Source organism: Calidris pugnax, unplaced genomic scaffold, assembly GCF_001431845.1.
Source record: "Calidris pugnax isolate Ruff unplaced genomic scaffold, ASM143184v1 scaffold70, whole genome shotgun sequence".
Classification (NCBI taxonomy): Eukaryota; Metazoa; Chordata; class Aves; order Charadriiformes; family Scolopacidae; genus Calidris; species Calidris pugnax.
The window spans coordinates 15,054,973-15,080,947 of record NW_015090862.1 but is presented as its reverse complement, the minus strand read 5'-3'; the positions used below and the strand labels follow the sequence as shown (position 1 = coordinate 15,080,947).

At 43.0% G+C, this 25,975-nt stretch overlaps 1 long non-coding RNA gene across 6 annotated transcripts in view; it reads right to left on the bottom strand.

The window, feature by feature from the left end:
• The window catches only part of LOC106889352, a 42,782-nt gene that overhangs the window by 7,800 nt on the left and 9,007 nt on the right, over positions 1-25,975 (bottom strand). For 3 of the 6 annotated variants that reach the window (XR_001412292.1, XR_001412291.1, XR_001412293.1), the window contains 10 exons: positions 21,584-21,701; positions 21,177-21,425; positions 20,885-20,969; positions 17,759-17,843; positions 15,577-15,894; positions 14,962-15,064; positions 14,683-14,840; positions 8,303-8,550; positions 6,151-6,431; positions 5,297-5,530 (listed from right to left, as the gene is read on the bottom strand). This is a non-coding gene — a long non-coding RNA (uncharacterized LOC106889352). Of the gene's footprint in view, positions 1-5,296; positions 5,531-6,150; positions 6,432-8,302; positions 8,551-14,682; positions 14,841-14,961; positions 15,065-15,576; positions 15,895-17,758; positions 17,844-17,961; positions 18,069-20,884; positions 20,970-21,176; positions 21,426-21,583; positions 21,702-25,975 lie in introns of those variants that run through there. The other 3 variants (XR_001412294.1, XR_001412295.1, XR_001412296.1) reach the window with 3 other exon arrangements.

Sequence of the window (25,975 nt, the reverse complement as noted above, 5' to 3'; positions counted from 1 at the left end):
GGGAAGACAAGGAGTTAGCAATTAATTTTTTTTTTTCTTCTTCTTCCCAGGCTGCAAGACGACAGGGCAAATTTATATTCCTCCTATTCTATGGGACCTCAGCTCAGAAGGGGGCAAGGTGGAAATTTGAGAAGCTACCAAGAGCTTTCTGAGATCTAATTGAACGGTGCAACTGAAAAACTGGTGGGAGGGCAAGGGGGCGAGCAAGGGATAAATAAATAAATATATAAATAAGCAAGCAAGCCCCAAAACAATGGGAAGGCAGCATTCTTCCCCATTCATTCAGCTGACAGTGCTTTTGCAACTTAAACCTGTTTTATTAATTATGTTTGACATTTCCTTAATTAGTTTCATTTACATCCCATCAGCCCCTACCAGACGATTGCCCCATACATCATTTCACCAGAGGACTGGGATGCCTACAGAATTACAAAAACACCCCCCCACCAGTCCTCAATAACTCTTCACTGTATATTTCATAGATTTTGAGAGTTAGTTTTTCATTTCTTATTTTTCTTAAAAAATATACAGATATTTCATCATCTTTTTAAAATTATTATAACATTTTCAAAAGAACGTGGTGCTGTACCAAATTTCTATTTTGCTTCCATGCACGCAGTTTGCTTTGTTTTACAGCTCCTATGTTTCTTGACACTGACAAAACAAGGACTTTACCAAAGGATCCCTTTCTATGGCCCCTGTCCCAGCTCAGCTGAGCCCTGCGACTCTGCCCCAGTGCTCTCCCCAGATAGCTCTGCGAACTCATGGTAGCCTTCTTTAATTTATAGGCAGGTTCCTGTTGTCCACGCAGTTGCTATGCAGTTTTCTGTATATTGATTAATTTCCACAGAAGCCATTTGACAGACTTTTTACATCTTCAGTAAGAACAGAAGGATTGTGTGGTTTTTCCATACCGTTACTCTGACTTACTGTCTTGTGTGTTTATCCTACCTCTCCCTCTATCCCTTCCACGGGCTGGTGTATGGGCCATCACTTTGCACATTGAGTAGTCAGAGATAGGGCTATCATTAGAGTCAGGCATTTTAAAGTACATAATATTTTAGACTCTGCTCAATGCATTCTGCATTGAACCACAAGAGCAGTGGAACCTGAATTGAGGGTGGCAGAGCACTGGTTTAGGCTGCCGAGGGAGGTGGTGGAGTCTCCTTCTCTGGAGACATTCAAAACTCTCCTGGACAAGTTCCTGTGCAACCTGCTGTAGGTGGACCTGCTCTGGCAGGGGGGTTGGACTAGATGATCTCCAGAGGTCCCTTCCAACCCCATGCGACTCTATTTCTGTGAACCATGTGAGAAAGCGAGCTCAGTACCTCACAGCAGGGCTGGTCAGAGATCTCCAGGCTAATGGAGGTCATAGTTTAGCATGAGGAGAACTGAGTGCTTTCAGTCTGGAAGCCGCATAGCCAAAATTACACTGTGCTGCATCAGAAAATCGAGCCTCCTGTTGAAGCTGCTAGCCCTGCGTGCCCAACCTGAGATCCACCTGGCAGGAGGCTGGACGCCTGGGCGGTGGGATGTCTGGTGCAGAATCTGTCTCTTCTGCCCAGCACCCAGCACAGAACGACCGACTGTTCCTCACTAGGGTAAAGTGACAACCTGTTTTTGCTAATCCCAGAACGTGCTACCAGGAGCTGTCATTTCAGAGTCATCACACTCTCTGTTGATATCAGTGAAGTTAATCATGCAGAAGGAAAAAGCTTGTATTAAAGCAGATAATTATTCCCCAGTTCCTTAATAACACATGCAAAGGAAAGTGATTCTTATTGTCTTGGCAAACTATGATATTTCAGCACATTTTCTGCTTAGTATTGATGCCTAGGCATCCTTTCTCCTTTACACTTCCTAGATGGAGGTTGCTGCAGTGTGCAGCGACTGGCCATTTAGCACACAAAAAGAGAGAGGACTCTTTATATTGGATGGATGTGCTTCAGAAACAGAGCCCATATTCCTTTTGTAGCATAAAAAGTGGCACTGTGGGAGCTTATTGACATTAAGTAGCCTGGTTGTCTTGATTGCTTTGAGAAGTCCATCTAATTAAAAAGACGGCTGAGAAGAAGTTGTCTCTATCCAACCAGCTACCCATCCTTGTAAGGGCAGTCCTGGTCTCTGTGTAACAGAGCACAGGGTAGGGATCTGCCAGCTCAAGCCCTCCAAATACAAGTCCAGATGGACTCACAATCCCTAAAAAAGAAATATTCATGTAACATATGGAAATATATTAACTAAAAAAACCACACTCAAAGAAATATTGATGTGCTTGCTTTCTCAGTGGGACTTATTTGCTAGGGCAAAGCCTGCTTCAGTGTCTCTTAACCACATTTCTCAGCCCTTTTGGCCCTGGGACTAGGTCATGTGAAGCCAAGCAGATATTTCTGTGCCTTCAAGAGGATCCAGATGTTACAGATGGCCCTGGTCCCCTGTCCTCTCCAACCCTCACATGTCTGGATCTAGCCTGGGTTATAACCAACTGTCTCCTCAACTTAAGTTTGCCCAGAACTTTAAGCCTTTGCTTTAATAAAATTCTCCCAGCCCTTGACCCTCGGAGGAGAGGCAGAGGGGAGAAGATGGAGGAATAAAGCTCTCGGTTCACCTTAGAGGTTATTACATCTCCGCTTTGGGCAACAGCAGACATGGGGGCTAGAGTTTCACAGTTGGACCAGACACAGAGAAAAAATCTTGCAATTTGTTCTGAAACTAGAGAGATTTCATCCTGTTTTGGAAGCCTTCCAGGTAAAAGCCATGTCTGGGACCCTATCCAGATTTTCTGCAAAGCAATGGCTGTTTCATTTCCAGATCATTTCAATCCTCAAGATCAAAGGGAGCCTGATTTTAAAAGCAGGAATTAAGTACTGGTGAAGAAGAAGGCAGTTTTAACTTTGCTGTAATCATGCACACGATTCACAAAGGAGTTTAGTCAAAAAGTTTGGGGGGTGGTGGTTTTGTTTTGTTGTTTCTCTCTTGCTTCATTCCTTTCCTTGTTCTCTCTTATCTTTGATCCAAGCGTTTCCCCAAGACACTGCAAGAACACGGGTGTGAGAGGAATATGAAGCAGATTGTGGGGAAAAGGTTGATAAGACGCATTCAGTAGTTGCCGGTGTTTTTCTTTTTCAAGAATGCAGCTCAGAAGCAGTTCAGAGGAAATTTGGAGAGATGAAGACAGGGGATGAAATACGTATCCCTGTGGGATCACAAACAGCCTTGGGTGTTGTTCTGTGGGCTCTTGCTTCACACAGTGGTTCTTTTTGAGCTAGGTTGGCTGCTTTTTAATAATGTCCTCTTTGGTCGTTGATGCTCTTTCATGGCATGTTAACCTCAAAGGGTTTAGATCATTTCCCAGCTTTCCTGTTTGGATTCCACTACAACCATATGAACACAAACCCCAAACCCTCCAGTTCAATTATGTTCATTTAAAAACCTCCACTGAAATAGTTTGGTAGATTTATCAGATGCTGCTGGGGTTTCAGATTTATCTGAAATAGCATCAAATGGCCAAAAAAAAAATCAAAATATTTTTCTGTCACATGCTGTCATACATTGTCAGAGAATCTTGTGCTGTAGCTGCAGTGAAGTTGAATCTGATTAAAAGATCAGCAAACAAGGCAGGTTGAGGGGAATTTGATCTCATCATTGCTATGCCTGGAAATACCTGTCATCTTCTAGGTTGTCCTGCACTATGACACTCTTTCTTATCCAGTTTGCCAATGGACATTCATGGTGACATTCCGTGCAAGCAAAAGGGGGAAAAATAAAAAAAAAAAAAACAAACCCGATCCATTCCAATTTTATTTTCAAGTCCTGTATTATTATTCCTCTGAGATCAAGCCTAAACATAAATACCAATTATCAGAGCTACAGACAAATGAATAATTTGATGTAAAACAATCCTGCTCTATTCAAATGAGAGTAGAGGTGAAATTAGAGCCACGCAGGATATTATGTTAAAAAGCACACACACACACAAAAAGAAAGAAAGCAAAATGTCTAATTTTAACATAGTGTTGTTATCTGTGATTAATGATTTCCGTGGGTGTATAACTCTTATGCAAAAATGCCATGTAATCATGTACATATTTGATTAAATAGCTTAATTTGTGTTCATTTAAAAAAAAATAAAATAAAGCCAAATAAGCTAGATAATGAGTGGGCGTGTTGTAGGAAAAGCAGATGGGATTTGAGGCACTAGCTGTGTTCAAAGGAAGCCACCAATTTCACTTCAAGAATATTTGCGTATGAAAGCTGATATTTTCTAGAAACATTCATGAGTAGAACACAGAGGGAAATTTTGCCAAATTCTGCTGTTTTTAATGAAGGCACAGAGAGGAAAAAAAAAGTTCAGCTGAGCCCCGTTCAATTCCCACTCCTTGGGAAGAGCATCTTTATTTATTTATTTTTCTATATTTACTGGGAATGTTTTCTTTCTCTGAGTCAATTATACCTAAAGCATCCTTTTGTTTACTTCTGAGCCTCTGACAACAACCTCCCCTTTCTTTGCCTTCACCTGTGGAATTAAATACTTATTTTTCATCACACAATAAAAAAGACACCTCTCCAGGCTGGAAATAATGGGATTCTTTTGTGGGCAAAGCTGTGTAAATCACAGTGTCAAATGAATGGACAAAGCTTTAATGGGCCTAATAAACAGTCCCTCTGTATTGAGCAAGGGGAATTTTTATGAAAATGATCAAATAAAGTAATAAAAAAGAAGGGGCTTCCCCTCTGGGTTTATGAGCTCTCTCGTTACACATCATGTATGACACACTGACTGGCAGAATATATGATGGACTGTCATACATTGCAGAATGACTTCAATTAGGATGATAAGATGACAAGTTCCCATAGTTCATATCTGGGTTGGCTGTGGTTTTTTTTTTCAACAGGGCTCTTACTTTGACCTCTTTCTTTCTAATGTTTGATACGAAATTTAAAGGGCCGGTTGAGGTCGTAGGAGACAAAATATGACTTATGTCAGGGGAGGGAGAGGAGGGCCATTTGTTTCTTTGTTTCTTCTTATATCTATGGGTAGGATCCTGTAATTCAGTGTCTGACTCCCTATTAAAAATAATTAATGCCAACAGTTCAACCCACATGCACAAGTCCAGAATAACAAACCAGCAAGCGCAGCCTGCTGCTCACAACCAACTGCAAAAAATCACACAACCTACAAGCAAATATGGAGGCACATCAGACAACACGACACATAAGCCAGCATCCACAAGTGTCATCATCAATTACTTTAAACCACCTAGTCCTGCACATAGGATCACGGGGCCATAAATACCTTCATTTCCAGAAGAAAGGGGCTGACTTCAGGCCAATAAAGACATGCTGGAAGAAGCAGAGCCCTGCTGTAATTTCCAGTTCTGAGGTTGTCCAGCTAAAAAGTCTGGTTCATTTCTCTCTGAGTATTCAGCAGCTAAAAGCTGCAAAGCCTTTGGCTGAGACAGGTCGGCAACTCTGCTTGAAGGAGTTGTGTCCAAGATGGATGATGAGGTGGTGCTGTAGCTCTTTGAACCTCAGAGAAGAAAGACAGGTACAAATTAGAAAGTACTTAGAACTTTACTGATGGCTTTTAGGGTCTGGGAGACCTCATGTGTAAAAAAAAAAATAATACTAAAATACTGTGTACAAGGCCTTCTTTTAGCAGGATGTTAAAATTCTTTAAGTTAGTATGTTCCAATGGTCATCAAGAGCAAATATTGCTCTTGTAGGACCTCCATATAATCCTACTGGGTCAGGATCAATCTCAGACTGCTTATTCTGTGGCAGCTATAAAACAGACAGAATGAAGATGGAAAGCTATTCACCCTCTGCAGGGCTAAGCGGGCTCCGTGATATTGCTGATCCCCGAGACCATCGTTTTCCTGACCCCCAGGATACTCTCTGGCCGGACAACGTTCCCTCATCAACTCAGAATCTGACCCAGGCATTTTACATTGTCGCATGATTCGAGACAGCCCACCAGCCTAGAAGAGGGAAATGTTTTCTAACAGAAGACCAAATATTTTCCAGGTGGCCTATTCTGCAGATTCAGCGTTATTGCAGAGGATTTGCCTTCAAGTCAAAAAATTGCTTGTGTACGAGTCTCAAAAGCAAATTGGTAAGTGGAAGGAGTGGGATAATGGAGGCACTTACCGCTGAACGATGTCATAGGTTTGGTTTGCATGCAGTCAGGTGGGAATGACTCTGACTTTGAAGAATGGCACGTGTCATGGTATAGCCACAGAAAGGAATGTAACTCAAACACGATGAAAAAGAAAAGCCTCACTGGGTAGAAACGGAATAGCAGAGCTCACTTCACTTCTCCTTGGCTCTAGTAAGCCACAAATATCAGTAGCTACCAGGAAGAATTTCCTTGGCATCTACTTCTTGGGATAAATTGAGGTCTAAATCTAGAGTAATGTGCCCAGAAGCTCCTGTTGGAGGAAAAAGAGAAAGAAAAAAAAGAGAATAAAGGGGAAAAATTCAGCTGAGTTTAATCTGAACAGTGTATCCATCACCAAAAATGATACAAATCAGCTATTACTGGATCATGCAAAAGCAACTCCACTACCTGTGATCCTTCCTTTGCTTTCTAAACCTCTTTTCAGCCCAGCCTAATGAATTGTCAGAACTGTCAGACAGCTCCAAGGAATGACAAATGTCTATGATTTGCTGCTGCTGCTGCTACTTTGCTGAAAACACCTGATGTATATAGTCTTGAAATCCTCTGTTTTGTATTAAAGGCAAGGGTAGGCTGAAGGAATTGGTGTGCACGTAGAGTTATTTTCTTTCATTTTACATGTATGTAGCCTAATGAGAAGAATATGATAAAAGAAAGTTCAGGTTGAATATTAAAGCGCTCCTAAACCAGGAAATGACCCAAAGCAGGCAGGAAATACAACCTCAGCTGTGGCTCATTTTGAACATTTTACAATCCCATACTTAGTTATATGATTTCATATTATGTATAATAACTCTCTATGACCTAACATAAAACTTGCAATGATGTATCTCCATACATGTATGATGTTTTCTTATTTAAAATTATAGATAATAAAACACAAAGCATTCTAACTTCACAAAGAAATTATTTGACAGACAATAAGATCAATCAAATAATTAATCTGACAAATATCGGAGTTTGAGTTATACAGGCTCCAAACATTTATTAACTTGCAGCCAGATTCTGTGAACATTTGTCATTGACTTAAATGGGTCTAAGATTTCACTTCTTGACGAGTGACAGGCCCTGATGGGTATTTAGTCATTTCTGCTATACCAGATTGGCACTGTACTTAATACATTTGCTAATTCTGTCATAGAACTTACTCTCTGCAACATTCCCCTGCACCTACCCTAAAGAAACTCTTGTGAAGCTATCCCTTCAATAACAAGCACAGAAAAAAACCCATGGTTTTGGAAAACAGACAGTACGACTCTTGTCTAATTAGTCACTTGTTCAGCTCTGTAATGCATTTAGGAAAGGCTCCTATTGACTGGAGAATATTTTTTTGCTGCTTTGGTGCTTGTTGGATGATATTTTTGCAACAACTCCCAGGCAATGAGGTTGTTTGTATGATTTTGTGGGAAATGACCTACGTTATGTAAGTACCGTTAGAGAAGAGATAGACACAACCATGGTACTACTATCCTAGGAGGTAATGGAATCTGGGAACTTGATCTGGGTAAGATTAGGAGTGTCACAAATTGGGTTCCTCAGCTGAAAGATTAGAGGCAAAGAACTGATGTCGTGGAAAGCTGAACCAACTGTGTCAATGAACAAGGAACTAAGTAGAGCTGATCATTCCTCTTACTATCAAATCACAGGGTGAGGTTTACTGTCATAGAGTGAGCTGCCTGGGAGCTGGTCCAGATCCAAAGGGCTGCTAAAAGTAGGAACCTTAATGAGAACCATGAGGACATTTTGTCATATTTCTTGCAGAACAATTCATTTCCACCTTGGGAAAAAAAAAGAATAATAATAATGCTGCTTGTAGATCAAAAGACACTCCCAACAGCTCTTCTCCAAGGATACACAATGATCTTCCTGAATGGTGGAGCCCAGATCAATGCTTCAAAGATGGGGAATGAGGTTGAGCTAGGTCTCAATGTTTTATCAATTCCACTAATGCTTTAGGCTCCCTGCAAGCCAGGAGCTTGAGAAAAACTTATTTCCCAATGAATCAGGCCTAGTCCAAACAGAAAGTACTTGCCTAGTGCTTGTGAGTCTGATTAAAGTGAAGGTTCGGAGAAACAAACCAAAAAAAAAAGGTCTATAAAATTTGAAAGTAATTAAATGACTCACCTGAAAGACTGCAAGATGAAGACCCCTGTACTGTGTCTTCCACTAAAACACCACTGACACACACTAGCAGAGCTGCTACATCAATGTAGCATGTCTGCAGATGATAGAACATTGTTGTTTCTCCAGACATCATCACAATGAACACTTTCCTCCTCAAACCACTCCTGTGAGTGCCCTCATCTTACAGACAGGGAACTGAGGCACAGAGAATACTGCTCAGGACCTCCAAGGCATCAGTTTCATGGCACCTATGGAAATCAAAAGCAATCAAACATCTAAACAAGAGGTAAACGCTAAGTAACCTGGAGAATTTGATCGAAAAGGGTTTGCCCTTGGGGGTCGGTTGCAATAAACCAAGGGGTGGAAAACAGGTCCCCACATATTAAGTGACTTGCTCGGTCTTGGGTAAATTGTCCTCTCCCTTATAAACTGATGCAGTTGTGGGCCAAAGTTTGTGTCTGAATGAAGATAGATACTGGGTTGTTGTCACAGCAAAAGCACATTGATGGCACTGGCTGAGGCTCCCAGGGCATCTGTGCTGGTGAATAACAAAGTGGGGCTGGTGCTCGCTCAGCAACGGGAGCTGAGCTCCCACAAACAGCCCCAGCAAAGGGCAGGAGGAAGCTCTGAAATACGCTGTTGGTCCCATAGATGCACAGCAAATGAAGATGTGTGTATCCAGACAGGAGGAATAACGAGAAATAAATGCCAAAGAGATTACTGGGTTCCTCTCTTAGATTAACTCTAGTTTGACAGTGGTTGGGGTTTGGAAACTCCTCTATGATTTAAGAATAAGAATTCTTCTCTAAGTGGCCTAAAACTCGCTGCTATATCATCACTTGCTGTTGTCAAATAAATAATCATGCGAAATCAGCTGCAGAGAAAAGTCTCCCGTAGAACAGAGTTCATGCATGACATATGATATATCTTTTCAAAGGGACAGATACATCTTTCTTACAGCCAGCATGCAGCTTCCTTCACTGCACCTTCCCTCCCATCCAAATCACCTCAAATAAATGTGAGTTCTGCTGTGTTCACAGTAATTCCTTCATTTTTAAACACATAATGGAAATGTATAACTAGTCCTCATAAAAATTTATATCTCAATTCGTCCCTTTAATTTATAACAGGCCCTCCAGGCAGTTATTATTCAAACATTAATAAAATGCCTATGGATCACCAAAAGCATCAATTTTCACATTCACCTCCCCTCCTATTTGTACATATATAAAGCCAGATTAGAGTTAATGCCACTTCTGTGTCTAACAACAATTACGCCTTTAATAAGATAGGAACAAATGATATATTATCTTAATCATGTTAGGAATTTGAGTTCTTTTCCTGAAACAAAGTTGAATTTTTTATGCCCTTTGTGACAATTGTTACTTAACAGCCTATGTGTTTGGATATTGCAGTTTATGCAAATGTTCATGTTCTATAAATTTTAGATTTATCTCCATTTATCATTCCACATGTTCTAATATACAGACATTATGGTTTAGCGTGTGACTCTGCACACAGTCTAAAATATGATTAGGACACCTTTCATTTATTTATACCATAGAGAAAAGGATGGAGGGGGGGAAATAGCTATTTTAGGGGCCAGATCCTCAGCCTCTGTAAAACCATGTAGTGTGCAGACCTGCATCTCACTGTGCTGATATAAATCCATCAAATAATTTGGTCTTTCATCTGCTAAGAGTTGAATTTTCAAGGATTAAAGTTTGTAAGGGAACCCTTCATTCTGCTCTTTAAAAGCAACACCAGCTTGTTGTATATCACACTGTAAAAACTCTTACTCATGAGAGTAATTATTGTTAATATGAACTCTTCCAAAGAGGCATGGAGACAACTTGCATGCACAATGGTTTTTGGTTTGGAGCTCATTTAAGAGGTGCAATGATCATTAGGGCCATAAAAATTTGTAGGAAGGAATTCCCTGGGATTTTTCATTTTTCTTCTGGGAAATTTAAAGCCTCTTGAATCTGGAGAAGAGAGTGGGGAAAAGTAGATCCTAGCCCATATTTTGGTTCTGCCTAATTCACTACGGTCCTGTTGACACCAATGAAACAACAGCATTTTTAGTCGTGTGAGAAGCTGGCCCTGGAGATGGCCATGAAAAAAACCTCCAAAAAAAACCCCTCCACCCAAAGCGTCTGAGGTCTAAAGGAGGTTAGATTGATTTTTAGACTTCACTCATGGGAACTAGCAGTGATATTTCAAATGGGTGCTAAACTAAGGGGAAATTACCTGGATTGGAAATGTTGTTATGGTTTCTTTACACAGGTAAACAGAGCGTATGGGCAGGAATTCAGTTCTACACCTCGCCTTCATTATGGGAACTGTGTTTGTAGCAGCATTGCAACCAGGCATTAGCTCTCCAGGAAATCTGCCTCCTTTAGAGAGCCTGCAGCATTGATCTGGAAGATTTCATGGTGGTGTCTTCCACCCATGCCAGTGGAGGTAGTTCCCATTCATTCACTAAGGTGCTCCCTCCATTTCCTGTGCAATGTAGAAAATGCTGATGAAGACTCAGGGAGGGACCAAAACTAAAGTGAACCCCATTAAGACAGGACCTGCCTTCCTGTGTGTTTCATTATTAATACTGAGTTCAATTACTCTGATTTCTTCTGTTGATGAATTAGTAGCACCAGAACCAAGTCCCTGGCTGATACCCATTTGTCTTTGCTTATAAGTGCTAATGTGATCCTGTTCCTTTAAAATCAAACTCCTGCTTCAGTCACTTTACATCTTTGCAACACTAACTGTCTTTTCACTAATTGGTTCTGTGTAAATGAAACAAGCTGAAAAACACTGTGGCACCAATAAATATTAATAAGTTATTGTTTGTTTTCTTTACCTTGCTTATGAATTCATACAAAGACAGTGCTAAGACATTAACTCCAGTCTATTAATTGCCACCTGATAATTGCCACCTGATACTTTTCTCCTGGATAATTAGGTACCCATTAGTTCTAATCAAGTAGTTACTTAATTATTGCAGTAATTAGTCTAATGGACTAGCAAATTGAAGCTTTATCACTTTTGGATACTTAATGTTCCTGACAGAGTACTTCACGAGTGTCAGGGTTCCTGATTCAGCAACCTGCCATCGATGAACCCCCTGCTGCCATTTCCACCCCACCCACACTGCTCCCCAGCCCCTCGCAGCACAACTCTGGTACATGAAGCCAGAGGCAACGTAAATTTGAGTCCCTCTTCCTTCTCGTTCCTCTTCCCACCCCCGTCTATGCCTCCCCTCCTGTGCTCTTACTGCTCGGCTCATTCCAAGCCAAAAGAACTTTGTTGGGAAATTAAATAACATCTTGGCATGGAGATCACATGCATTAGGCTGTACAGCAGCGTGATTCAAAGAATGGAGCTAATGTTGGCAGGTGTGGGAAGAAAAAAGCAACTGTGAGGGGAGAAATAATAAAGAGCGTTCATGAATACTCATATACAGCCAGGCTTGGGAAGAAAAAAGGAGAGGAGCAAAGCCGACTGGTGGTAAATGAAGGCATGGCTCCAAGGCCTGGGACTGGTAATAGGTCTCTCTTTCATCCCAGAATCGGAGGTGCAAATGTAACAGAGATTTTTTTTTAGTGAATAAAAATCACAGAAATTCTTTCTTCTGCCTATGGTCTCTGCACCACAGTTGGTGGACAAGAGGCTGTTAGCATTTCTCTGCCCCATGGTTTTATGATTAATATCATACTTCGTTCTGAAGGGCTGTCAATCCCACATCTAACACTTCCACGATATTCAATTCAGAAAGTGAATGTGAAATGCTATCCTCACCCCTGTACTCTGTCCATGTACCATTCCATACGGCGTCCCTTGTGCATCATACTTGCTTTTGGATCCAAACAGTTTTGAGGTAGATACAACATGCACAGATATTTAGGAGTGCCACAGCAATAAATGTGGGTTTATTTCTCTCCTTGATCCAGATTCTCTCAAGTCTCTTCACATCAGATTTGTATCAGAATTGATCATCAAGCCCTTTCACAAGTGTCATCTGCCCCAGGCGTTGCCATGTGTAACATATAAGCACTCATTGTACTGGGAAGGGGAAAAAAAGATTGATCCTGACCAGAAATAAAGAGGCTAATTCCATTCAATAATGCTTGACAACTTGCTAATGGTTAAACTACTTCACATATGTGGTAAGATTATGTATTCTGAAATGGATGTATTTATCTTTCTTGATCAGATAACTCATGTTTCCATTGCTGCTAACACTGTAGCACAGTCCCAGATCTTGTCTAGAGGAACGGGCTCTGGAACATGCCTTGAGTGGGTCCTGCTGGAGGGTGATGGGTTTCCAAATGGCTGGGTACCTGGGTTGGTGTTTTATGGGTGGCAGGGTACAGGCTGGTGGCAGGGAGGAGACATGACTGTTACGCACCTGAGTTTTGACTTACTGTGGAACTGGAGCAAGGACAAGTTGTGGGGCAGAGGTCTCTTATGTGTCAAAAGCTGTATAATTTAGATTACCACACAGGGACCAGAGTCCCCTAGTCTGCCATGTAATGCATATCCATAGGCCAAATAAGCACCATACCCCAGTATCCTCACAAACATTGAAATTTAATTTACCTATTCAACTGTCCTTGGTACGTTCCCATTATCAGAGCTGAGAAACCAACAGTTTTCCAGGGAAACAAATAAATCAGTAACTTCATTCCTCCTAGTTCTTCTTACTGCATGGAAAGCAGTGTCCTTTTTCAGTTACTTTGTGCTCTTACTCAAAATACAACAGACCGTGACAGAGAGGTCACCAGCTCCTGGGTTTTCTGCCACGGCTCCACATGCGTCCATCACAACCAACTGCGAATGCTCGTTTCCTCTGAAGTTACTCTTTAGGTAACAGTCAATAAAACCTTATGCCGCTACTGAAAAATCATACCACAAAAATGCTTAAACACCTGTGTGAGCCCACTGAGCAATAACAGTCCCATGCACTGAAAGCAAAATTAGGCAAAGCGTTCTTGGCCCATTAAGAAAACATATTACTTGAAATTACAGTGCCTCAGGATGCCTAGATCTTGCTCCTGGTGCTGGCTCCGTAGGGGAGGGCTGCCAGCCCTGTTCAGCAGGAGACCTGTATTGACCTGAATTCAAGTGTCTGAGACCACCATCTCTCTCAAAGGCTCCCACTGGCAGAAATCTAGTAGAGAAGGCTTTTGATGGTGAGAAACACTGACATTTTTGTCCATTAACAGCCGTAAATTGTAACTGATACCAAAAAGTAAGCAAAGCAGCCTCAGGAAGGCAGAAAACCTTGGAAAATCAGTGGCTGCTGGATCCAGCTGGGCTCCTGAGTAGTTTTGCTACTGCAGGCACCTAAGATCACACGTGGGTCCCTTGGTGTGCAGCTGAGAGTGGGCAAACACTGACAAACACATCGGGTCTCCCCAAACTGCTCAGACTTCTCCGTCCCACTGTCAGAGCTGCATCTCCCGCATGAACTGGGACTCGGGGGAGAGGGCAGAAGGGCAGCAGGTGGAGGGACCCGTCAGGAGGGTCTCGTAGGTGGTATGCCTGCACCGAGGCTAAACAGAGACGGTCTGTCTCCAGCGCTATCGATCCAGAGCAAGCCCTAAATTCATTTTAAGGATGCTGAGAAAGAACAAGTAAAACCCCACATGACAGATGTTAGTCACATTGCTTAATGTACTACTCGGAGGTGTTCATATGCTCTGGTGATGAAGGTGCAAATAAAACCAATGCAGAATAGAGTGAAACAGGCTAAGAGAGGATTTTTAGTTTTAAAGAGCTAAAAAGGCTATTTTAGCTTGAGGGGGAGTAAATATCATAGTATCCACATCATCGATTTTCCCTCTGGATCTGACTTTGAAGCACTTGTACAATTCTTCAGAAATGACACTGCAACAAGCAAATTAGAAGACAAACCGAGAATACCTTTTATGTTGGAAATACCACGAGAAACTGTCCAATGCTTACTGAGAGAGAGAAATGCAGAACTCATTAAGGCAAGATTGCCTGAAAAGCTTATGATGGTATTGCATGCATAAGAAAAGCAAAAAAAACCACCCCACAAAACATAAAGAAGCTAAATCCTCAGCACTCTTTCTCCACTTCTATCTATGCACTTTCTAGCACTTCAGTTCATAGGCTCAGTTGCAATCAATTTTAGCTTGTAACAATTCAGCAGTTTAAGATCTCCATAATAGTTTAGACCACCGCTGTTCAATGGGTTGCACAGCTTTTGGAAAATCCTGTGTATTGTGCTGGGGAAGGGTGCAAGTGCAAAGGGAAGGAAGAATCAGGGAGGCAAGCTGCTTCCAATTTGTCTATCCAAATCTAGAATCTTTTTATGGGGCGTGGGTTATTATTGGAAAGATCTTAGTCTTCACCTCTTTGAGGAGTTCTCTGAACTCTTCCTTTATGATTTCCATCCTTTTCGTGTGTTTGCAGACATGGAACAAATGCCAGCCCACGGGATCCAGGGGATAAGACGAGATCAAAGATAATCCTTCATCCTTCTGCCACTGAATAAGCCAGGGTTGTTTGCCTGTATGGGAAAATTAGTAGCAAAGTATTGAGATGGTGACACGCAGAACACTGTGCCTCATGAGCACTTCTGGTGAACATTAAGTGCAAGATACCTTGCACAAAGGTAAGAGAAATTTTACCTAAGGGAAGCTCCCCGAAGTGTTAGTGAGATGTAGCTAATTCATGGTCAGGCTGGCTCTCATTCCCATCTCCTGACTGCCACGAGCAGCCGCATCCTGGGTCCTGCCGAGTAGAAGAGTTTGGCACCCAAGAAGTTCATGCAGAACTTCAATGAAAAAGCAGTGGCAGGCAAGAAGGGTCTGAGAAAAGCGGACTGATAATTAAATTGGAAAGACACTCCAAGCCATATTTTCATCCTTCTGGACCCTCAGGAGATGCACCACTGGCTAGAGGTAGGAGGGTTAAATGCCTGGGCCACCTTCCGTTGCTATATCAGGTTGAGGACTAGACTGAGCACACCAGTGCCAGCCTCCCTGGCCTTCTGTAGCTGGCCTTTGCTAAAGGTTAGGGACATGGAAACAGGCAAAGGATGGTATCTGGCTCTAATTTCTCATTCTGGTTCTGGAGTGAATCCAGGTGAACTAAGCACCTGAAATGCAATTCACCCTGCTTGACATCTGTCTTCTGTCACCCCAGTGCAGAAAAGGCTGCGTAGGTGCCACAGCCTTTTGTCATGCAGTATCCCCCTCCAGCAGCATGCACAGCAGTGACACAACTGGCATGGCCATCCCAACCTGCACCAGCCCCCCAGAAACAGCCTTGGGGAGTTTGGATGTCCTCTCACGTGTCCTCTTAAAGCAGCAAGTAACCTTCTTTCCTGGTAATCCTGCTTCCTTCTCCTCATTTAGATCATCCTAGTGTACGTCCAGCTTTGAGATGATCTCAGGGCACAAGTGAAGCAGGAGGAGGACCAGTCACTCCGAAATCTGGATGTATGGATCGTTGAGCCCCTGGATTTGGGGATCTTTGGTTTTTGCTGTGTTTTGGTTTGGGTTTTTTTTGCAGGTTGCTCTCAGCTGCCTGTCAGACTGGGCCATGATGAAACCCAACATCTTGCAGAGACATAAAATGGAAAACAGGCAACTCATCAGAAAAGTAGCAGCTGTTTTACACCATCAAAAAACAAAATCATCATACACTAAAAACTAGATTTAGCAGTTTAAAAGAGCTGCTAACACAAAATTAGCTGGAGACAACAGCGTGGTTTTGTAACTGACAGTGCTTCACTCAAACGCCCTAATTCATGTAAAAACAACTTAGGAAACATTAAACGGCTGATGCTTTTGGAAAGGGGAAGAGCATTCAGACTTTCAACGGCTGCTTAGGAAGAGTGTGCAGATTTATTACATCATCTTTTTTTTTTTCCTTTTACGAATTTTAAATAAGCATTGTGTCAAAACTGCCACCTCTTAAATAACAATGATGCTATAGTCCTCCTGATGGAGGGAGACACCAGCTTTTATTGGCAAGTCATTTGTATTTATCGCAGACTGAAAGCCAGTAAAAAGATTGTACAAAACTTTAACGGTGAATGAGATGGAATAAGAAGGCCTTGAGCACTTTGGATCATCAAATACTTCAATAACTGGATATGGCTGTTCATACAACCATAAGTTCATACACATGGAGAGGATATAAAGACCCAATTGCCATATGAATGAGCTTTTTGTTGCCTTCTGGAAACTCATATGCATATACAATCTGTACTAGATACAGGTGCAATACAAACTTTTTTTGGCCCAGCTGTATCTCCTACTGAGGATGAAAATTTCCCTGTGCTGTAAATACATCTTGCCCATAACAAACACAAATTCTGAGGGTTAGAAATTTGCTTGGCAAGAGATTTAGCTAATTGCTTTACTACCAAAGTGGCTTGGCCAGTGGTCTGTTGTCTTATAGCCATGAAGGGGTGATGCCTGGTTGCTTGGAAATAGATCGAAATTGTCCATATGATTACTAAGATAAGAATTTTTTTGGTTTCTTTTTCTATGAAGCAGCTGTCTTGCTCTGGCTGAGGTGCTTCCACATCTCCCATGGTGGCAAGTCCCTTCAGCTGTATGATCTGACCCTGCCTGTCTTAGGGGATTCTCCCACTGAGTGCCATAAAACTCCTGTCTGAGGATGGAATGTGGGGCTGGATGCAGAGTAAAGGAGGAATAAAGTTTAAGCTGAGGTCTGGCTATTTGTTCTGTACAGACAAGTTGTGTCCCTGAAGAAGTCTTTTGTTTCCTAACAAATTGTGAGGATGGGAGCATAAAAAGTGCCCCGTTCTTCAAGGGTATTTTTGTTTAGATCCTACTCTTCAAAAGACTATATATAAAGTCTAGTTGCAATCCAGAGTTTGAAAAGTTACAGGCTCTTACAGACAGTCTCTGATGGATCTGAATTTTTCAGCTAAAGAATATCTGTGCTCTTGACCTGAGACCTAGATTTCACATTTCAGGAATTAAATGAGCTTCATTTTCTAAAAGACATTAGACCAAGGCTGGGCTATCCAAAGGATGGCTTCAGGATTTAGATGAAGTCATTGTCATGTCAAGGAGACTTAAAACCTGACATATCTTGTTTCTGTTGAAAAGCCAGACCCAGTTTGTTATACCACATTGTGGCTTGTTATGTGCAGGAGGCAAAGGAAAAGCGGAGGTTGTTCTGGATTTAACATCTCTTACAGGATTGTCTGCAGTAACAGGGCATAAGGCTCAGTGACCCAGATGATCTGGCCTTGTCTTATATTACTCTGTTCCCAATATATCCTACGACTGTGCCAAAAACCTGCCAAAATATAAGGGAAATATTTGTGACCTCTGCCAAACTGAGAAGCCCCTGGGTCTGAGAGACCTCAGATATTTTGATCGGGCTGAAGGAGTTGAGCCTGAAAAAAGGGGAATGTGGAAGGAAAGGAAGGCTATTCCCTACCTGCTGCTGCAGAGCTGGGGTGTGTGTCTCAGCGCTCATCCTCCTTCGTTACAGGAATTGTGCTCTTCTCAGGAGGGTGTTCAACCTGATTTAAAAAAAAAAAAAAACAACCAAAAAACAGGAAAATTGTGATGGGGGCAAGGAGAGGAGTGCCTTCTCCCTTGAAAGGGAAATGTTCAGCCTCAAGGGATTGGAGCCCTCACCTTTTTATTGCTGCAAACACTGACAGTCAGTTTATTTCTCACAGGTGGGGTCTTCTAGGATTTGGGAAGTCACGACAGCCACCCAGACAGGCCACTGCTTCAGCCCGGGGGGGATAAACAGAGAACCTCAAGGCAAGCAAGGCGCAGAGCCAGAGGAGAGATTGAGTGATCTTGTTTCAGATCAGATGGATGGCTCTAAATGACCTGTAAAGACACTCCCCGAGCCCTGAGCCACAACATTAAGAGCCAAGACACCACTAGCACTTCTGAAGTAGTTATTAGTGACTGAAGTAGCACTTGTCAACTGCAACTTCAGTTTCAAGTAATAGTTTAACAGCATCAGCTCGAAGAAAGGTTATATCTCAGTGTGTTGGGTGTGCTGCTGACACTTAAAGGAAATAATTGGTAGACAGAGCAGGCGCAGAGGCCAGCAGCAGAACAGGAGAGGAGGCTGAATACTCGAAACAAAACTTCAACAAGACTGTGTGAAACAAGAGCCAGGAATCCATCCTGAGCCCTGGCAGAAAAAGAATGAGGGAGCTGTAGCCCAGCCTGCAGAAAGTGCTCTGTGCTCCCCGCCGCGAGCTGCGCTGCTGTGACATTTAAAGACTCATCTACAGTTGCAGTTTGCAGCCCTGTCCTAACAAGAGGACAAAAACATGTTGCCCCTTGCAATTCTTGGCTGGCTTTTCGGAAAGCTCATGTAATACAATCTCCAGCTGATTTTTGGCTTCAGGACAGCAAAACCCAAGAGAAAGTATATGTGTGCGTATGCATGTGTGCCGTGGAGGAGAAGACAGGAAATCGTCTGGAATTAAGCGCACAGTCTCATTTTACCTGTAGTTTGGCTGTGTGATGCTAAAATAGAGGAATTAGCATGCAAATCCAGCAGTCCCCTGGCTGTCATCACCTTCCAATTAGCTGCATTTGATTTCAGTGAGTGCTGATGGATTGTGTCAGCAGGTGAGGTGGGATATCTGAAAGGTGCTCTGGCTGCCACGGGCAGAGAGGGCGGCGTGTGTGCATGTTTTTCCCCTGTGCTGGTTGCTGGAATGATGCTGGCCTGCCAAAATAAGAGCACTGCTGTTACTCACTGGCCATAGGAACTGATTCTGATCTTGGTGGTCCTACATTGGTGTGACACCTGAAATCATGTGGGCTGATCCACCAGTTATCAAGGCTGAAGTGTGGGTGCCTCAAACACATGGTTTGGAGCAATGTTTCTGGTTGCTGTCCCATTCTGTTCACACACTGCCATTTCAAAACCCTTTTTAGATTCGTATTATTTATTACTAACATTGCATGAGGCATCTCACAGCTGCTGTGGTTGGTACTGTAGAAATATAAAATCTAGCTCTTGTCCCAGGAGGTGCACAAGCAAAAACAAGGGAAGAGGAGTGGAGGGGAGTCTGGGTCCTTGGCTGACAGTAAGACCTGCTCCTGACTGTGACCAGCAGTTTTTGGGCAGACCAAGCTGAAGTGGTAGTGAGTGAATAAGTCAGAAGTGTGCCTTCAAAGTGAAGAGTAGCTTGTATTTGTTGAAACTGAAGAAGAATTGTCATGGGAAAAGATCTTCCTTCCAGGGGAAGGAAGCCAAGACTTGGTCACACCAATAAGCTAGAGAAATTACATTTACAGAGAAATTTTGAAAAAAAAAGGCACGTGATCCAATTTTTCCACAAAAAAGGATGTTTTCACAGATAAAATGCAGGTCATTCTGAACCTCTGTGGGAGTTTCAGTTGTGTGAAGGACCAGGAAAGTCTCCATCTTTTCTGTTTGCTATAAATAAAACTCAGAAAGACATAGACACAGCCTATATGTAATAAATTAGAGGGAGGCGAGAAAGTTGAAGAAATTGTTTACATTAGAAGTCTTAGTAAATGTAAGTGTGGGCCCCATGTCATGACAGAAAAAAAGGAGAGACAAAGAGGCAGGATTTTGTGGAGTCGAAATTTGAAATTCATGGTCATCTTAAGATAACGGCTCACCATGAGTGAATAAATGTCAAAGTCACTGCCTGAAATTTTACTTTTGGGTAAATGAAAAGAAGTCTGGAATAGACTTGTGAGTCATTATCATAGCAGTGATACTTCAGTTTGTATATGCAGATAAGGTTGCCTTGAGAAAGGTATGGGAGCAGAAGAGGAAGAGACTAAGGATACGTATCTGTGAAACCAACACAAAATTGGAGGGTGGGGAGATGATGAGGAGACTTCAGTCAATAAGAACAACATCAATAGAGGACTGAGTCACAGATGCTTAGAAGAACAGATTTCAAAAAGTAAGTAATAATGCTAAAAATTGCTGATGTGTCAAGAGGCTGGGGTTGGCATACTGCTGTCAAGTTTTGCCCCAAAAATACAGAAAGGTTTTGTTGAGAGCTATTTCATTGGGATGTAAGGTTGGATACTTAGGACAGAGAAGGTGGAGAAAGCACATTGAGCAAACTTAGATAGGAAAGGGAGAAGGATTTCAAGGGAGGCAAACAGAGACAAAGAGTGATGCTTACAAATGGAAGGAATAAAGCATTGTATTATGAGAGCTGGAGAACAGAGAACACTGAGAGGTTCAGCCGTATGAGAAAGGAAATGAGAGGGGAAACTAAAGATCAAGGGATGAAATTAGACTTCTGGGTTATAAGGGTAAGAAAAGAAGAAAAATGTTTGTGACTGTGATGGGAGAGGGAGGAAGACAGGAAAAACAACATGATTCAATTTTCTCTTCAGAGAAATCATCAAGAGCCTGTACACTACTATAAACAAAGACAAAAAGGGGAAAGTTGAGGAAGAAGTCAAAAATGCAGTTGGAAGAACATGTGAGAGGTGGGGACCAAGGGCTGGAGAAGAGGAAGAGAGTGGGCATCACCAGGAGAGAGGAGGCAAATGCCTCAGATATGAAGCAGAAAGTGAAGCAAGAGTGTACCTGATAACTGTACCAATGGAGGGCCAGGACAGGACACCCCTGAGGAGGATCCAGGGAGCAGAACGGCTTCCAACTCTGGCTTGACCTGCAAAAAGGTCATTTAATTTATTCTAAAAGCAAAGAACAATGAGAGAAGAATTTAAGCTACTGTTAATAACCGCATACTATTTAACAGTAACAATAAGACTGATGTTACTCTGAGCTATACTTCATCTGTTTCTGCCGGTTTTGATTATCTTAAACAGAGCATGCCAGAGAAGCTAAAAAGACTGCTGCCACCTTTGGCACCTACCCCAAATCAGGCCTGCAAATCCACCCTGTGTCTTGCTTAGAATGAGAGCTTCTGTCCTTGAAATGTTAAACTCATTATCTGGTAGGTGTGGACAGTCTTGTGTCTCACAGAGCCAGGAAGAAATTTGACATGAGTATGTCACAGAGGGGGAAAAAAACCCAACTCCTGAGAAATGTTGAGAGCGTGTGTATTTTTGGCAGAGGATACCAGCCAGACGTGTCAGCTGATAGCATCCATAGAGCTGGAAGACTGAAAATGAACTGCATTACAACAAACAGAGATTTCACAACTGAAAGCAGCACACTGACATTTATATTAGCTCCGTTTGACATGACCTGATGGGCTGGGCTGTGCTGGAGCGAAGCCCGTCGTAACATCCACCCACCTCTGCCGTCCACCTTTCTTACCGTCCTGGGAGGGAAGACCATACCCATCCTGATGCTCTTTGCTACAGGAAGGCCAGTTCCTGGACCAAATGCTCAGCGCTTGTCAGGCCACACCTGGAATAGCGTGTTGAGGTTTGTCCTGTACAAAAAAGATGTGGACAGACTGGAGAGAGTCCAGAGAAGAGCCACCAAAGTGATCAAAGGACTGGGAAGCTTGCTGTATGAGGAAAAGCTGAGAGAATGGGATTTGTTCAGCCTTGAGATAAGAAGGGTTAGGGGAGACCTTATCACCAAGTGGCTATAAAGGAGATGGAGACTGCCTTTTTACAAGGAGTCACACAGAAAAGATGAGGGGTAATGGTACAAGTTACTCTGGGAGAGATTCCATTGGATACAAGAGGAAAATTTTTCACAAAGAGAAGAATCAGCCATTAGAATAATCTTTCCAGGAAGAGATGGATTCCCCATTCAGCTGGACAGGATGCTGCTGGTCCATCTTGTCTATACCGTGCTTTTGCCAAGAAAGGTTGGACCAGATGATCCTTGAGGTCCCTTGCAACCTGGTATTCTATGATTCTAATGTGCTTTTACACTGTCCTGATTGAGGGGACCTTGTGACAGGCCATGGATGTCAATGCAAGTCAGGAGAGCTTGACAAGCTCCATCTAGAGAAAAAACATGGTGGAGTCAGGAAAGGCTCTGCTCCCCTAGGCTATTCTGTGCTTGACACTGAACCAGAGTGACTCTTTGACCTCGGTGGAGTTATCCTGATTTACCTGAAGGTAGTAGGGAGCAGAATCCAGCCCAATAAATTATATCACTTTTATGGGGTTTGTGTATGAGAAAAAGGGAAGTCCAGACCCTCGGTCCCTAGGGCTACTTTGGGGGCTGACTGTCAAGGTGTGTTTTTTATTGTGTGTACCGCTTGTCTGATGATAGGAACTAAATTGAGAAGAGGCTCATTTCTCACAGGCCACTGAGCAACCAGAATGTGCTAACTGTCATACGTAGGAAGCACTCAGGTGTCGGGATTGTCAAGAGAGAAAGTGCAGCGCTTTTTATTAACTGCAAGAGCAATCAGCTCTGTCTGGGTCTGCTCAGTCTTGTGGAAACACATAGTTCACACTGGGCAATGCTCAGAGGCTTAACACAGGTATCAACACTGCGCCTGCGGTAATAACTTCACATTAGAGCTGTTGCATTATGGACTGTTGCATAGTCGCAACTACACTTTTGGTGCTTGGCAGTCTGGCCTCTTGAAGGCGTTTCCTAAGTCTGAAAAGGTCTAATATTGCATGATTCAGTAGCATGTTTAAGCCGTCATTTTGTCTCGCCCTCACATTTTTGAAAACTGGTTTTAGCTGCAGCAATGTTGCCTTTTGCTGGTGGTAAAAAGGTTAAATTCAGTTCAGGCTCCACTTGCATCCTGGTGCTGCCACCACTGGGCTCCTCAAGAGAGGCTTTCCCTTCTCAGATGGGGAATTTCCAAACACCACGATGACAAAGGCACAAGTAGATCCCTGCAGCATGCCTAGGGAAGAGGCCAAATAACCCCCAAATCAGAAATGGTATGAAAGGTATGACAATCTCTGTCAATGAGTCAGTACCTAGGTGAGAGCGGCTACATCTCAAGAAGCACCAGAAGTGGGGCAAATCTCTAACCTGTTGCCTCAGCTGGGCAGTTTTCTGTCTGAAGTGATCCGTCTATTACACTTCCCTAGCACACAATTAAATATATATATATATGTTGGGGGGGGGCAAAGTTCCAATCTGTTTACTTCAGTGCTGTACCCAGGGAAAGCCCTGAGAACAGCATTAAAGCGAGAGGCCAGCTGGGCCAAGGGGAATGTTCACGGCTGGCTGCGGCGCAGCGCTTACTTGCAAACACGGGAAATAGCCCACTACATCAGGAAGAGAAAAATGAAATCCTCTCCCTTTTCACGTGGTCGGGGATGCTGAACATCCCCCTCTGATTGCTCCAGAGTGAAATGCTGCCTGGTGGTGGCCAAGCCTCGGAGCAGTGCATACGATTCCCCAGGTTCTCGGGGTGGGCCGCACGTTTTGAGGCCAAGCGACGTGACACATCCTGTCTTCAGAGGAGGGTCGGCCAGCTGTACAGCGGTTTGTGCCCTTAGCAGGTGCTTCAATGTCAAAGGTATTAAAGCTGGTTATTTTCAGCCCTGTGCCAAGCGCCGCGCAGGCTTGTTCCTCCCCTACCCCCATTCTAATTAAATTTATAGGCAGCGACTACGAGCTGGGCTAAGAGTTGAGCTGTCAAGTTAAGAGAGAAGCACCAGCAGCGTAAAAGCCTCCAGCTGGAAAGACAGAGTTTCTGATGGTGGCTGTACTTTCTGGAAATTATCTCTCCAGTCTCATCTCTCATATGTTTCCCAATATATCTCATCTTTCTCTCTGTCTCTCACATACCCAGGTGCACACACATACACACAGAGGCACGTGCCTGCTCTGTGAGTTATGTGCTATAGTACCTTGCTTTGGTGGATTGCCCCTGTCTATACAGGAATATATATAATATAGCTAAGGGCTGTATCCTTCCGTCAGCTACATCAGTGTAACACAGACTTCTCCAGCAGTGAATATGCCTCCGATGATTTAACCCTAGATGCAGGCTGTTCCCGTTTTCAGTGGAGCTGGTGAGAAGAGCAGATTTTGCAGGTCTCAGCTGATGTTGCTATGACTGCATGGTGCAAAGTTGTCCCAGTGTTTGCACCTCATCCACCACTGGAAGACTTGTCAGAATGGTGCTATGGGCAGGTCCCTGATAAATTTGGTCGATCTTGGTCACCACTCCAGGAATAATTTCCCTAGCAAGGCACAAAAATTTCATCTTCATGTGGTTTGCAGTGAACATTTCCTGTAGCTATCAGCTTTACATTAGACCATCCCTCCAGGCTTCAGCATCCCAAAAGACATCTCTAAGGACTAGCTGAACAGTGCTTCCAGAGACAGCAGCACCTCAAGGGATGAGGAAGCCCCCAGGACCTAGAAAATATTCTTTTTCCCCCCTCTTGAATTGTCCTTCAGGAATTCACCTGGGCTACCCTGCCTTTGGCTGGGAGATGTCATCAGATCACAAAGAGCAGTGCAGTGGCACCATGCCAAACAGATATATTTTCTACAGCCCTTGTGAGGATCATGTTAGCAAAACAACTTCAAGCTACAGTGTGTTGTTGCCTGCACATCCTGTGGAGAGCATTGGCTGGTCTCTGTGTGGCACAACAGAGCACTCATCCAGTTCATTTCCCTCTGGCCAGATCAAAGGAGGATAATGATCCTGATAAAGCTATCCCATCCAGAGGCTGCTCACAAAATCACCAGGGGAGGGGGTTTGGTGGAGGTTTGCAGTGCGGTGTTGTACACATTCCAATTGGCTTTGAATCAAGCTAAACAAAATGGAAGATGATGTGATTCTGATTTCTACATCTCCTGGATGAGACGCTGCATTGCAAAGCCCAAACCTGATCCCCAGAGTTTTCAGAAGGAAAATTCCCTCAACCATCCCACTGCCACTATGATTCCTAAGTTCTCTAAAACTGTGAAAAATCAGAAAAATCAGACAGGAAGGCTCTAAAGGTACTGAGGGATAAAAAGTTTCTTCTCGGTAGTGCAGGGAACCTGCAAGAGGTGCTAAGTGTTTGCAAAGAATAAGGATCCTGAGGAAAGATGGGGTGCTTTTGAAAAGTCAGGCATCAGATTGTCCCTGATACTGTTTACTCTGCTTTTGGAAAAAAATTAAAAACCAAACAACTGCAGGGCTGACAGAGTATCTTTCTTTAGGTGCCAGTGGTGGGTGGTGCAGAAAAGCAAGTGTATGTGATGTATTGGTACCATCTTTAAGTAAAATCAAAAGACTGAGGATCAGGGGCAGTTTAGGTCTCCTCATGAATGGCTAAGGTTTAAGATGCTCTGTGATATAATCTGGACAATTTTTCACCCCTTGCTCGCCCCCCCCTTCCCCCCGCCCCGAGATTATAATTAACACTGTAAAATGCAGTAGGCTCTGTGTACCCCTTTCTGATGTCAGAGGCCCAATTTAAGGTCAATGATTGAAATGCTCTGATGGTGTCACCTGAGCTTTTGTGTCTGTTACTAGGATTTTAGTCACCGAGGACTCTTAAGACAATGTTTGTTCCTTAGTTTACAAGAAGATATAATTACCCATCCAAACTGTACCATGTTTCATTTGCTACTAACCTGATTCACCTGGGTAGGTGGCAATGAGTGCATTTGCTAACTGGTGATTACCAAATTAGTTGCATGATAAACCTTTTTCAACATACCTTTTAGGAAAAATAATAAAATTAATAACAAGCTGATCTTCTCTTTCAACATGCAGTAATTTTGGTTAATTTAGCTTGAGCCAATTTATTAGAAGCGGGGGGGGGGGGGGGG